Source organism: Chenopodium quinoa, unplaced genomic scaffold (genome assembly GCF_001683475.1).
Source record: "Chenopodium quinoa cultivar QQ74 unplaced genomic scaffold, ASM168347v1, whole genome shotgun sequence".
In the NCBI taxonomy this organism is placed as follows: domain Eukaryota; kingdom Viridiplantae; phylum Streptophyta; class Magnoliopsida; order Caryophyllales; family Amaranthaceae; genus Chenopodium; species Chenopodium quinoa.
Window position 1 is genome coordinate 3,831,274 of NW_018744991.1, and position 13,492 is coordinate 3,844,765.

Consider the following 13,492-nt stretch of genomic DNA (forward strand, 5'->3'; position numbering starts at 1 on the left):
CCTATTCTCAATCTTAGTAGTTTAGTTTCTTACTCAAATATAAATATTGGTTACTTCATAATCTAGATTATTTTAGTTAATTAGGAATAGAAAGATCCGTTTCTCTGTGAATTCGACCCTACTTCCCTATCTACATTAGTTAGAGGATTTAGGTATTACTTTTGATTTGGGGATACGACTTTACCCTGTCAGGTTACTAGTGGTGTTGCAACTGGTTTCGCATCGTCCATGTTTGCTTTACTTAATATATCAGCAATGTATCTCTTTTGACTCAAGAAAATACCTTTTGGATGAGGCATTACTTCCACACCCAAAAAATAAGATAGTTCACCAAGGTCTTTAAGTGAGAAACGAGCTGCTAGATTCTTGATAAAATCTTCAAGAAAAATTGTTGCATTGCTTGTAACTATAATGTCATCAACATTAACCAACAAATAAATAATTTTACCATTGGTATGCAATGTGAAGAGAGATGAGTCTGAGATTGTGTTTTTGAATCCCAAGTTAAGGAGATGTTGCCGGAGTTCCGTGTACCAAGCTCTTGGAGCTTGTTTTAAACCGTAGAGAGCCTTGTTTAATTTTCAAACATGAGTTGGGTTGTGTGGGTCACCGTAGCCGGGAGGTTGAATGGTATAGACATCATCAGAGAGTGTGCCTTGAAGGAAAGAATTATTTATGTCTAGTTGACGCAAGGGCCAACCTTGACTAACCGCAAGAGAAAGAACCAAGCGCACTGTAGCAGATTTGACAACCGGGCTAAAGGTTTCTCCGTAATCGATCCCTGCTCTTTGATTAAAACCTCTTGCAACATAACGTGCCTTGTATTGAATAATGTTACCATCTTTATCTTTTTTGATACGAAAGACCCACTTGCACCCTACTACATTTTGTGATGGAGAGGAGGGAACAAGGTCCCAAGTTTTATTTTTTATCAGAGCACTAATTTCTTCATCCATGGCTTTACGCCAAACTGGATTCTTTAATGCTTGAGTGATGTTTTTCGGAATCTCCACTTCATGAGCCTCTGCATTCAAATTTAGTTTAGTGATGGGTTTCCTAATGCCATGTTGAAGACAAGTGGACATGTGATGAGTAGGTGGAGGAGGAGGAGGAGTAGGTGGAGGTGGGTGGGAGGGGTTGGTGGCGTTTTCGGCAGCAAAAGAGTATTGAGATCGAGGGGTGGGTTGTGGTGGTTGTTGGTCATGTGTTGGGTTAGATATTGTTTGTAATATGGGTAGTGTGAAAGGAGCCCACTCTTCTACCAAGGTGGGCAGTGAGAAAGAGTTTTTATTTTTCTCCTTGAAAGGAAATACATGCTCAACAAAGTGCACATGACGAGAGGTATAGATACGATGGGAATCGAGTTCTAAGCAGTAGTATGCACTTTGAGTGGGAGATCGAGAGTAGCCTAAAAAGATACAAGGTTTGGAATTTGGGTCTAATTTGTGAGAGGTGTAGGGCTTTAACCAAGGGTAGCAAAGACACCCAAAACTTCGAAGTTTTGCATAGTTTGGTTGGACACCAAAAAGTTTTGAATAGGGACATTCATTGTTGAGAGTAGGTGTTGGAAGGCGATTTATTAAGTAGGCTGCCATGGAGCATGCATGAGTCCAATATTTTAAGGGCATGTTGGCATGAGAAAGGAGAGAGAGGAATGTTTCTACAATGTGACGATGACGACGCTCGGAGTAGCCATTATGTTGTGGAGTGTGAGGAGGAGTTGTGAGACGGGAAATGCCATCAATAGACAAATAGGTTCTTAGAGTCTCATATTCCCCTCCATTGTCAGAATAGAGAGTTTTTAGAGGAAGTTGAAAGTGTTTTTCAACAAGTGCTTTGTAACGAATAAATACATTTTTGGTGTCGGATTTTTATTTTAAGTTATATAACCAAATGTATTTCGTATAATGATCAACAAAAATAAGATAGTATTTAAAACCATCATGAGAGTAGATAGGGGAGGTCCACAAATCAGTGTAAACATATTGGAGAGGAGCATTGGAAGTAATAAAGGAAGTAGAGAATGGAAGTTTATGACTTTTATTGCAAGTACAAGAATTACAATCTAAAGTAAAAATACTAGGAATATTAAGTTTATTTCTCGAAATAAGTTGCCTAAAAGCATTTTGAGAAGTATGTCCTAAACGATGATGACAATCAAGAGAGGTGGCTTTTGTGCTTGCGTAGACCCTAGGAGACTCGGACTTTATTTCATAGATGCCCGACTTAACCTGCCCTTGGAGTAGAATTTCCTCCGATTGGAGATCCTTCACAAGAAAAGAGTTTGATGAGAAAAGGACAGAGACATTATTATCTTGGCATAATTGAGAAATGGAAATAATGTTTTTAGACATGGCAGGAACAACTAAGACATTGTTAAGAGTAAGAGAAGAGAAAGAAAGAGAACCAAAGTGAGTAATTTTGAGGCCCATACCATCACCAACAATTAACTCCTCTGTTCCATCATAGGGAGCATGTAGTGAGAGATTATTAAGGTCCGTCGTGACATGGTGGGATGCACCACTATCAAGAAGCCATGGGGAGGATGAGGATGGGGCAGCTAGACTTGCTATGTTGGCTTGAGGCTTGGGGTTTTGTTTAATGGTGTGAAACGATGGTGGAGTAGCATTGGGAAAATGTTCAATACACAAAGGGCAGCGAGCAACCACATGACCCTGCTCTCGGCACCATTGACATTTGCCAAGAAAGGGACGAGGCTGCTTATTATAAGTGTTAGGGGTAGGAAGGATACCTCGACCATTGTTGCGGTTATTTGTACCATAGGTACGGGCTTGATTCCGAGTAGAGGCAGCAAAAGCAGTTGCAGGGAGGGAAGGATCGGCACGACTTTGTTGAATAGAGAGTTCTTTATTAATGAGTTTCTCATGTAATTCTTCAAAAGATATGGTTGAGTCCCTTGCATTGACCGACTCAATTACAGAGTTGTAGGAGTCATCGAGACCAAAGAGAACTCGATCGACCAAGTCTTCATGCTCAACCGACTTTCCTAAGGCTGAAAGTTGGTCCGCGCAAGTTTTGATGTCCTGCATGAATTCAGTGACGGAGCGGTTTCCTTTGGTAATGCGGTGCAATTGATCTTTCAATTGTTTGATATGGCCACGACTAGGGGTTGCATAAATTTTGGCAAGAATGTCCCACATAGCCTTTGAGGTACGTGCTTGAGATACCAGCGGCACCAAGTTCGGCGAGAGAGTACCAATGAGAGCACCATAAAGAAGCTTGTCTTGACGAGTCCAAAAGGAATAATCAGGGTTGATTTGTTCCTCATTTTCTATGGTTACAACAGTAGGAGGGCAGGGAAGAGAGCCATCTATGTATTGATAAAGGTCATGACCAACAAGAATGGCTTCAATTTGCATTTTCCAGGAAAGATAGTTTGTAGGAGTGAGTTTGATTGTATTATGAATATTAAGAAATATGAAGGGTTTTGCGGGATCGCCACCATTGGGAATGTGATAGGAGGGAGTTTGGGTTGGTATAGACATTGTAGAGAGTTGCACAAGAGAAGTTTGTAGAGGAAGAAGATCAGAAGGCTGATACCATATAGAAGAGTGATTGAAGGGATGATTTTCTCATTGATTATTCACACGTATAAATAGTTACAAGCAAGGGTAAGACTCTAACTAAAAAGGCTATACAAGATACTAATTACTAGAAATTAGGGGAATAATATCAGCAAGATATTTACATGTAAAGTAGCAAATTAAATCCCTGTAATCAAGGCACAATATAGGCACCAAATATTCTCAAGGTTTGACCTTTAGCAAATCATTCCTTAATAACCTTATCTCATAAGAAATTCCAAAGAGAGAGACAAAAACAAAGAAAATAAAAACTACATCACAACCAACAAAACATAAACTACATACGGAGGGACAAGTCGTGGAAAAGCCACGCTCCTAGTATCCTCCTCTAACGCCCTACCAAGCTCAATCAAAACAGAATTATAAATGATGATAATTCTCATTAAGTGTTGTTCTCTTTACATTATTTTAATAATCTAAAACTATTTTTTCTTGAACTGGAATTTTATTTTATTGAAATTAAATTGTTAAGTTAAATAAAAACCAAGTAACACTATGTGTAGCCAGTTGATTAGGGGATTTTGCTCCCACCAATCGGAATGCGCCACGTGGGCCAATCAGGTCCTGCCAAGTGTCCTCCAGTTGGAACTGTCAGGGTTTGCCACGTGGCACACGCCTATTTGTCCACCCTGGACCTATTATGTCATGACACGTGGCATCCTCCATGCCTAATGGAAAAACCGGCCACCTAGGCCCAACTTCCACGGGAAGCCCAATCAGCCCTAGGTTAACCTAAACCTAGGATTGGCACGTTTCCCAAGGTTATAAATACCTCCCTTAATCCTCATTAAGGGAGATTACAAACATTTAACACTCTCACCTAGAGAGACCATATCACTTTTATTTCCGCATTAATTACTCCTTAATCAAGTACTAACTTGACCGTCGGAGGCGGATCTCCAATCATCCGGAGCATCCGTTTGTTTTGCAGGTACAGGCGTCCGGTTCCAGTCTCGGAATTGTAACTCTCCCGCAGGACATCAGAAAACCCCGAAACATTTTGGCGCCGTCTGTGGGGAGAGTACTTCTGAGATGGCATCCACGTCTGTACCGACTCCTGAAAAGAGGCGTTCCCTAGACGACCCTCAAGTTCAGTCGGACCATGATACTGAGGAAGAATTTGAAGTTGAAGCTCACACAGCTTCAGACGGGACCCTTAGGGCCCGACACACCCGTCATACCGAAAGGAGGGAACGGGAACATCTTCAAACTGGACTCAGTGATCCAGCCGGCGCACCGCCTGTTCAGCAGCAGCCGACTGATGGGTCTGCTCCCATTACAAGAAACGAACTCATGACCTTCATAAGGGGCTTCAAGGGAGAGATTCAAGAGTTGCTCAACAAGAAGCCTACTCTGGCCAAGGAGCAGTCGGCTAAGAAACCTTCCACTTCAGGGAAGAGGAAGCCAGTTCAAGGGCGAGAGACGACCCCTCATCCTAACTCTAGGAAGTGGGAGCCGCCTGCCCTTGATTTCACAAAGTACCGCTTTCCTACTCCAGGAAAGAGGAAACTTGTTCGTCATATTCAGGCGGACGGGTCGAAGAAAACATACACAGATGCTCGGCTATTGCTAGAGCAGAAAAAGAATGACCGATTGTCAGAGTCGGCCTCTACTTCAGACTTCCAAGACAGTCTACGCAATACCTCGATGAAGTATACTCAGTCGCATCATGAGAGTCAGTCAGGCGACACCTCCCGTCAGTCCGGCTTTCATAGTGACCAGGCGGTACCAAACTTACCATTTGTACCGCAACAACAATATTTTTCGCAGCCACCTCTGTTTGGTGGGCATGCAGCAAAGAATGTCCAACCTATGGACTGGCAGCTATGGTTGCTTAGACTTGGGGAACAGCCGTCGGCCTTCTCCAAGGAAATTGCTGAAGCCGCTCAGCCGACCAAAGTGAAAAATGTATTAGTAGGCGCCTATGACGGCACTACTAATCCAGAAGACCATTTGATGGCATTCACCAACCTGATGTACCTTCAAGGGTTGGATGATCCCACTTGGTGCAAGTGTTTTCCAGCGACTCTCAAAGGAATCGCACAACAATGGTTCGGCAACCTGCCGACTGGTTGTGTGAATAACTTCAGGACGCTTGCTTACTTATTCACCTCCAACTTTGCCATGAACATACCTGCGAAGAAGACGACCCTTGATTTAGGAACGATTCAGCAGGGCGAGAAAGAGGGGCTTCGTTCTTACATCAGGCGGTTTAACCTGATGAGAATACAGATTCAAGGGTTATCGGATGAGGTAGCCTATACTGACTTTTTTAGAGGCCTCAAAGACGGATCGACATTCAAATTTGATTTGGTTCGAAAGAGGGTGGCGACTCTTCAAGAGGCCTTGGTTGAAGCGGAAGCCTATATACAGGCGACCGATCTTTGTAGTACAGGAAAACAGTCGGACGGGAAAAGGTTCGACAAAAGAGAAGGACGACAGAAACAGTCGTCGAATAAAGATGAGAAGAAGAGAAAAGAGGTCTGGGCGACTGATTCCTCTACACAGCCGGCCCAGAAGAAGAGGAAAGAATTCAAACTATACTCCCCAAAGTATGCGTTTAACAAGGATAGCCAAGCTATCCTAAAGGAAATCAAGGGACGGATCTCAATTGAGAATCCGGCCCCCATGAAGGGTTCTGCAAGCAACCGGAACCAAGAAAAATTCTGTGATTATCATAAAGATGTTGGTCATCACACAAACGAATGCATCAGTCTCATGCGGTATCTGGACCGCCTGGCTGAGCAAGGCGATCTTGACTCTTATATCAAGAAATCTGCGGGGAACACTTCCTCGAAAAAGTAGTCGGCCAAAAAGAGTCAACAGGCCGACAACTCTGATACAGATGATGCAGTCGTCTACACCATTGCAGGCGGCTTCTCAGGAGGCGGCCCCACTATTAGGGGCAACAAAGACAATATCAGGCGGCTAGACGTAAATTCCGTTCACCAAGAACGGCCCTCCAAATATTCATTTCCTGAGATTGTCATCACTGAAGAAGATCTAGGAGGGGTAAGGGGGCCGCATGACGACCCTATCGTTATTGAATGTAAAGTGGCGAACCAGAGAGTTGGCCGAATCCTTATAGATACCGGAAGCTCCTCAGATCTTATCAGTAGCAAATGTTTGTCAAAACTCAAATATCAGACTGATTGCATACATCCGGCATCCTACCCTTTAGTAGGGTTTGGAGGAGGAGGAGTCCACCCAGTGGGACGGGTGGATTTACCCATCCGCCTGGGTGAAAAAGGGGAAGGACGACACATGGTAGTCCGGTTCCTGGTAGTTGAAGAACTCTCGGCCTACAACATGATTCTGGGACGACCAACCCTGAATAATTCAAAGGCTGTTATAATCCCATCTCTTATGTTCCTCAAGTTTGAGAGGGATGATGGAACAGTCGGGTCCCTAAGGGGAGATCAGAGGATGGCCCGAGAGTGCTATCTCTCAGATATCAAGCCCACTGTTATGGCTGCTGGGTCAAGTGGTGGAAAAACAGACCTTGACAATGTCAAGGAGAGTGCGCCTGTTTAAGAAGCAGGCGGCAAGAAGAGAAAGGCAGCCCAGACGGGGGCCGCAAGAAAAGACAGAAAATAGCAATCATTGGCAGAGGAGCGGTCGGATGAATTCCGCCCTCAGCCGGCTGGTGAGCATACGGACCTGATCTTAGACGACTCGCGTCCTGACCGAACAGTCAAAGTTGGGACGACTGCTCTGAGAGTCTTGGGTGACGACTTTCACAAACTATTGAAAGAATACAAGGACATCTTTGCATTCGAAGTCCACGAAATGCTAGGCATTAGTCCTGACCTGGCGGTACATAAATTGGCTGTGGATCCGAAAAAGAAGCTGGTAAGGCAGAAGAAACGGAACCATGGCGAAGAAAGAAGTCAGGCGGCAGCCGCCGAAGTTAAAAAATTACTTGATGCAGGGTTCATTCGGCAATGTTACTTCCCAGACTGGGTTGCAAATGTGGTGCTTGTTAAAAAGCCGAATGGCACCTGGCGAATGTGTGTAGACTACACAGACTTAAACAAGGCGTGCCCCAAAGACAGTTATCCTCTGCCTAAAATTGATAACCTGGTCGACTCAACAGCCGGCCATGTTTTGATGAGCTTTATGGACGCCTACTCTGGTTTCCATCAAATTCCTTTATGGAAGAATGATCAGGAGAAGACGGCCTTCGTCACTGATCAAGGGTTATACTGTTACACGGTCATGCCGTTTGGTCTTAAGAATGCCCCGGCCACCTTCCAGCGAATGATAAACACTGTGTTCTTTGATCAGATTGGGAGAAACGTCGAGGCATACATTGATGATATGATTGTCAAGTCTAAGATTCAGATAGATCATCTGTCGGACCTCCGAGAAACTTTCGCCACACTCAGGCGGCACCATGTCATGCTCAATCCCAAGAAATGTGTATTTGGAGTTGAGTCTGGGAAATTTCTCGGATTCCTTATCAATCAGAGAGGAATAGAGGCGAACCCTGAGAAGGTGCAGGCGGTCATCGACATGCAGTCGCCTCGTACCGTCCGAGAGGTTCAGAAGTTAACAGGTTGTCTGGCGGCCTTGGGAAGATTTTTAAGCTGATCAGGCGACAAATGCTTATACTTCTTCCAAGCCATTAAGAAGAAGGCAAGGTTTGAATGGGGGCCGGATGCTGAGGCGGCCTTCCAGAAATTGAAAGTTCACTTGCATTCCTTGCCGAGGCTGGTCAGCCCTTTGCCCAAAGAAGTACTCTACATGTACCTGGCCGTCTCTGATCATACGTTAAGCGCTGTTCTTCTTGCTGAAAGAGACGGTTGTCAGCTCCCGGTCTACTTTGTCAGTCATGTACTGAAAAATGCCGAGTTGAGGTATCCCTTAGTGGAGAAATTTTGTCTTGCACTCTTCATGGCTGTTAAAAAATTGAAGCCCTACTTTTTGGCACATGCACTCGTCGTGTATACAGATCAACCTATCAAGCGGCCACTGACCACCATGGAGTCGTCAGGCCGGAAGATCAAATGGGCCATAGAAATACAGAGCCTCGAAGTTACTTTTGAGCCTAGAAAAGCAGTGAAGGGGCAAGCCTTTGCTGACTTTATTGTTGAGATGACTCGTCCCCCTGATTCTCGAGATCCAGACCAAGTCTGGAAGGTTTATGTGGACGGAAGCTCTACTTCAAATGGTTGTGGAGCAGGTGTCATATGTCAGTCGCCAGAGGGCGACAGGTACGAATATGCTCTACGCTTTAGTTTTCAGGCCTCAAACAATGAGGCAGAATATGAAGCTTTACTAGCCGGAATCCGCATGTGCAAGGCGGCAGGGGCACGAAAGATAAACGCCTGTTCCGATTCACAATTGATAGTGAGTCAGTATAATGGCGAATACGAAGCAACCCATCCGGCCATGATCAAGTATTTACAGGCGGTGCGACAAGCAGTCGGATCCCTTGAAGATTTTCATCTAACTCAAGTGCCTAGATCAGAAAACAACCATGCGGATGCACTCTCAAAATTAGCATCATCCGCCTCTTGTGATACTCCTCGAACTGTTTTTTGGGAAGTGATGGAGAAGAGAAGCATCGAGGAAGACCCTATTGGAATCCTAGATAGAAGCTCAACCTGGATGGATCCAATCAGGGCATATCTGACAGACGGTTCCCTGCCGGATGATCATCACCAGGCGGCTGCGCTGAAAAAACGGGCAGCCAGTTTTGAAATGATAAGGGGAGAACTCCACAAGAGAGGGTACCTTCAACCCTACTTAAAGTGTGTTACTCCAGAAAAGGGACGAGAGATACTAGACGATCTGCACTCTGGTTACTGCGCTTCCCATATAGGCGGCAGGTCGCTTGCTCAACGGACAAGGCGGCAGGGCTACTTTTGGCCTACTTTAGAAGCAGATGCAATGGAGATGGTGAAAAAATGTGACAAGTGCCAAAGGTTTGGCAAACAAATTCACCATCCGGCTACTGACCTCACTACCATTCATAGCCCACTACCGTTTTCTAAGTGGGGCATGGATATTCTGGGTCCCTATACGCCTGCTACAGGCGGAAGGAGGTACATACTTGTTGCAGTCGACTACTTCACTAAATGGGTGGAGGCGGAGGCTGTAAAGGGAATCAAGACGAAGGATGTAATTTCATTCATCTGGAAAAATGTCATCACTCGGTTCGGGGTTCCCATGTCTATGGTTTTTTATAATGGTCCCCAATTTGAGACGCCTGTTCTCAAAAGCTGGTTGGGTGACCAAGGAATTGCACACCACTTTGCATCAGTTGGCCGTCCACAAGCAAACGGCCAGGTAGAAGCCTTTAATAAAATCATCTCAGACGGTCTCAAGAAAAAAGATTGAACGAGCAGGCGGCCTATGGGCGGATGAATTACCACATGTTCTCTGGGCCATTAGGACGACTGAAAAAGGTGCGACTGGAGAAACTCCATTCCTCCTAACTTATGGTGCGGAAGCTGTTCTTCCAATTGAACACTACGAGCTGACTCTTCGAGTAATGCTACATGACGAAGAGGCAAACTGGGAAGCCATGCGCCTGGCATTAGACTCACTCTTAGAAAGGAGGGGCAATGTTGTCTTGCGCCATGAAATTTACCGCCTGAGAATGACCAGATCATACAACAAAAAAGTACACAGGCGTCCACTCAAAGTGGGGGATTTTGTACTTAGAAAAATGGAAGCAGTTGGTAGGGCTAATAAGTTTGGCAAATTAACTCCCAACTGGGAAGGACCCTACCGAATCTATGAAGAGGTCAGGGACGGTACCTACCGTCTGGAAACACCAGACGGCCAACCGTTGCCTCGAACCTGGAATGTAGATTATCTTAAGAAATATTTCTTTTGAATGATGTAAATAGTCGAGGGCTACTTAATAAAAGATTGTTGTTTCATTCAATTTTGTACTAAGAGGGGCATGCCTACTGACAAACAGTCGGCTACCCTCCCTATTTAATTTTCATTCTTACTTAAAAGGGGCATGCCTACTGACAAACAGTCGGCTACTCTCCATGTTTAATTTTCATTCTTACTTAAGAGGGGCACGCCGCTTGTTCCACACAACCGGCTACTCTCCCATAACACAGTTCACCAAGAACTATCAAAGGCTCATGGCTGAAATGATCAGACTAGGCGCCAAGCCAACTGATCCAAATATAAGTTTAATTCGACCTGTCCCAACATTATAGTAGGCGTCCGACGGCATCCATCCGGATGAAATTCGTCGCAGAGAGCAGCTCCCTTTTGGGTGGAACATTGTTCTATAAAATCATTACACGGCACCTATACGTCTGTCTCCCGGACAAGGATACTTCTCACTTAACTGACTAATCAGGTCAAACAAGTGTTCGCAGTAACCATCCGTGTCAACCAAACCGACTGAACTACTTGGGATAAGAACAGTCGGTATCTTATGAGTTAATAGCCAACAAACATTGGCGAATAAAGGGGAACAACCGGTACCCACCGCTTGAAACCTCTACTACTCAGTCACTCGGCGACTAGGTAACAATTATGTTTACTTGGTCACTCCTTAAAAATTTAGTATGAAACTAAAAAGGTGTTCATACAGCGCCTGTTCACACTAGATTAAATGTGGCGGGGAACAGTCGGCCTGGACCGACTAGAGTCTCTAGCTTAAAAAAAAAAACAAGGCAGGTAGGAAACCACCTTCCTACTTGGTTGAAGGAGATCCAGTCTTTAAAGTGGCCGACTGATCGCTTAGCCTGGAAACAGACAACCAGTCGTCCAGGGGCATAGGGGGCGTGACTAACTATCTCGTACCTGTCCGCAACTATCGGCCATGCAAAATAGTCGGTATAAGTATGCAATTGGATATCAGAGTTTCGATACTTAACAAATTCAAAGCGAAACAAATTCGAAGGACTGGCATAAACATTCATACCCCCGGCCCCTTGGCCGGGTAAAATATACAAAAAGAAGCCGGTCATTAAGACCGGAAAAATATTCAGAACCCCGACCCCCTAGCCGGGTAAATAGAAACAAACGGCACGCAGGCCGTGAAAAGAAGACATAAAGCTTAAGAAGGGGGCAGATCTTCAATAATAGCAGATGCCGCCTGGTCAGCACTCTTTTTGCTGGACTCGGCTTCAGCTGCATCCTTCTTCGGTGCATCCCCCCCAAGCGGCACAAGCGCCACTACCGGCTCCTCCTCCTCCAACGCCTCGTCCTCAGCAGCCGCCAGGATCTCTTGATTATATCTATCAGAACACTGGCCGTACGTTTTTTCCCAGGAGGAAAAGTCGGCATTGGGGAAGAGGCGGCCCCAGGTCAGGCGCTGGATCTGAGCAGAGTCTTCCATCATCTCTGGGACCAGCTCCTTCTTTTCTTGCTCGGCCTTTGCCGAGAGCTCCTGAGTAAGACTCTTCTCCTGGGTCACCAGGCGTTCCTTAACGTGTGCCAAGGATTTCTCCAAGGTGTCGTATGAGGACATTTTTTGGCGAAGAGGTCTCAGCTCGACCTTGAGATTGTTGATGGTCGCCTCCAGCTCACTTTTTTTCTTCTAGGCCGCCTCTAACTGAGCCCGGATAGTAGAAGTAGCCTGCGCCTCATAATAAAGAATATCAATTGTCAAAACCTCATTTTGGGCAATTTGAAACATTGCCTTATCACAGTCAGAGGCGGCCATAGCTTTTGCAGCCTTTACCTCTTTGTTCTTCCTGTCAAGCGGCTTGCAAAGGTCGTTCACTCGGAGCAGGGCTTAAGTAAAAGGGAACAGGAGTTAGTTTTCAAACAAAAAACAGGCGTCCTGGAATTTAAATAACCAAAAATAAGCTAAGTATACCTCAGCAAGGACCCCTGCAATCCCGTCTAGGTCAAGGGTGCCGACACCCCTGACCGCCTCCCTCTCAGCCGGAGGGACGGCTTTGATCATAGACTTGGCCACCTCGACCAAGTCTGGCTCCTGAGGGCCGGCTGCATCAAGCATAAACAAACGAGTTAGACCTAGTAAAGAAGGGAGCAAGTCTAAATTCACAAGGACAGCTTCATACTTCTAGGCGGCCCGATTGGAGTTTTAGAAGGAGTGGACGGCTGCTTCTCAGCCGCCGCATGTTTCCTGGCAGTACCAGGAGAACTCGCAACAGTCGTCCTCCGGGTCTTGGAGTCCGGCTGTTGGGAAGAAGAGGCTCTTGGAGTGCCCGTCTAAAAAAAAAAAAACACTCGGTCAGTATATGCATAAACCCAACTCCAAAAAGAGAGTGAAAGGTTCGGAGCTCACCAAGGGCGCCCCCTTGTTAGGGGATTCGGTTGAGGACTGTTGCATGATGGAGGCTCGCAACATGGCCGCCGCAGTCTTGGAGGCGGTAATTTTGCTCATGGCGTCCGCTGCAAGAACAAATAGCAAAGTTAATAAAAAGTCATAACAGTAATGCATGGAAAAACAGAGTATTCGACAGGCCGGCTACCTCTTGAGCATCGACTGCTGAGGCCACAGGCGGCCAAAAAGTACTCGTCATAGAGCCATTCGAAGCTCGGGACGCAGTGCAGGGGTACTTGCTCTCGTACCCCTGTAGTAGAGTCGACCCTCGACTCTACTTTAAAGAGTCCTTTGTCCAGGATCTCTTTCTTGGCTTTGGGGGGAACATGCGGCATGCTGCGGCCGCCTGTAAGAAGAGGCGGATTCCTGTTCCACCTGTTGAAGCGCTTGTTCAGCTCTGTGTTTGAACTTTCAATGATAAGGAAGGTGCTTCGCCAATCCTTCCACTTGTTTGCTTTACCTCTTGTCATGAGGTAGCCTCTGTGGCTCGTCAATTGATACCAGCCGGTACCGCCTGCCTTAGGGGTCCGGCTGAGGTAGTTCATGTGGGCGAAAGCCTCGAAGTTTGGCTCCACCCCGTGCAGTTCGCACCCGGCCACATAGCCGAGTA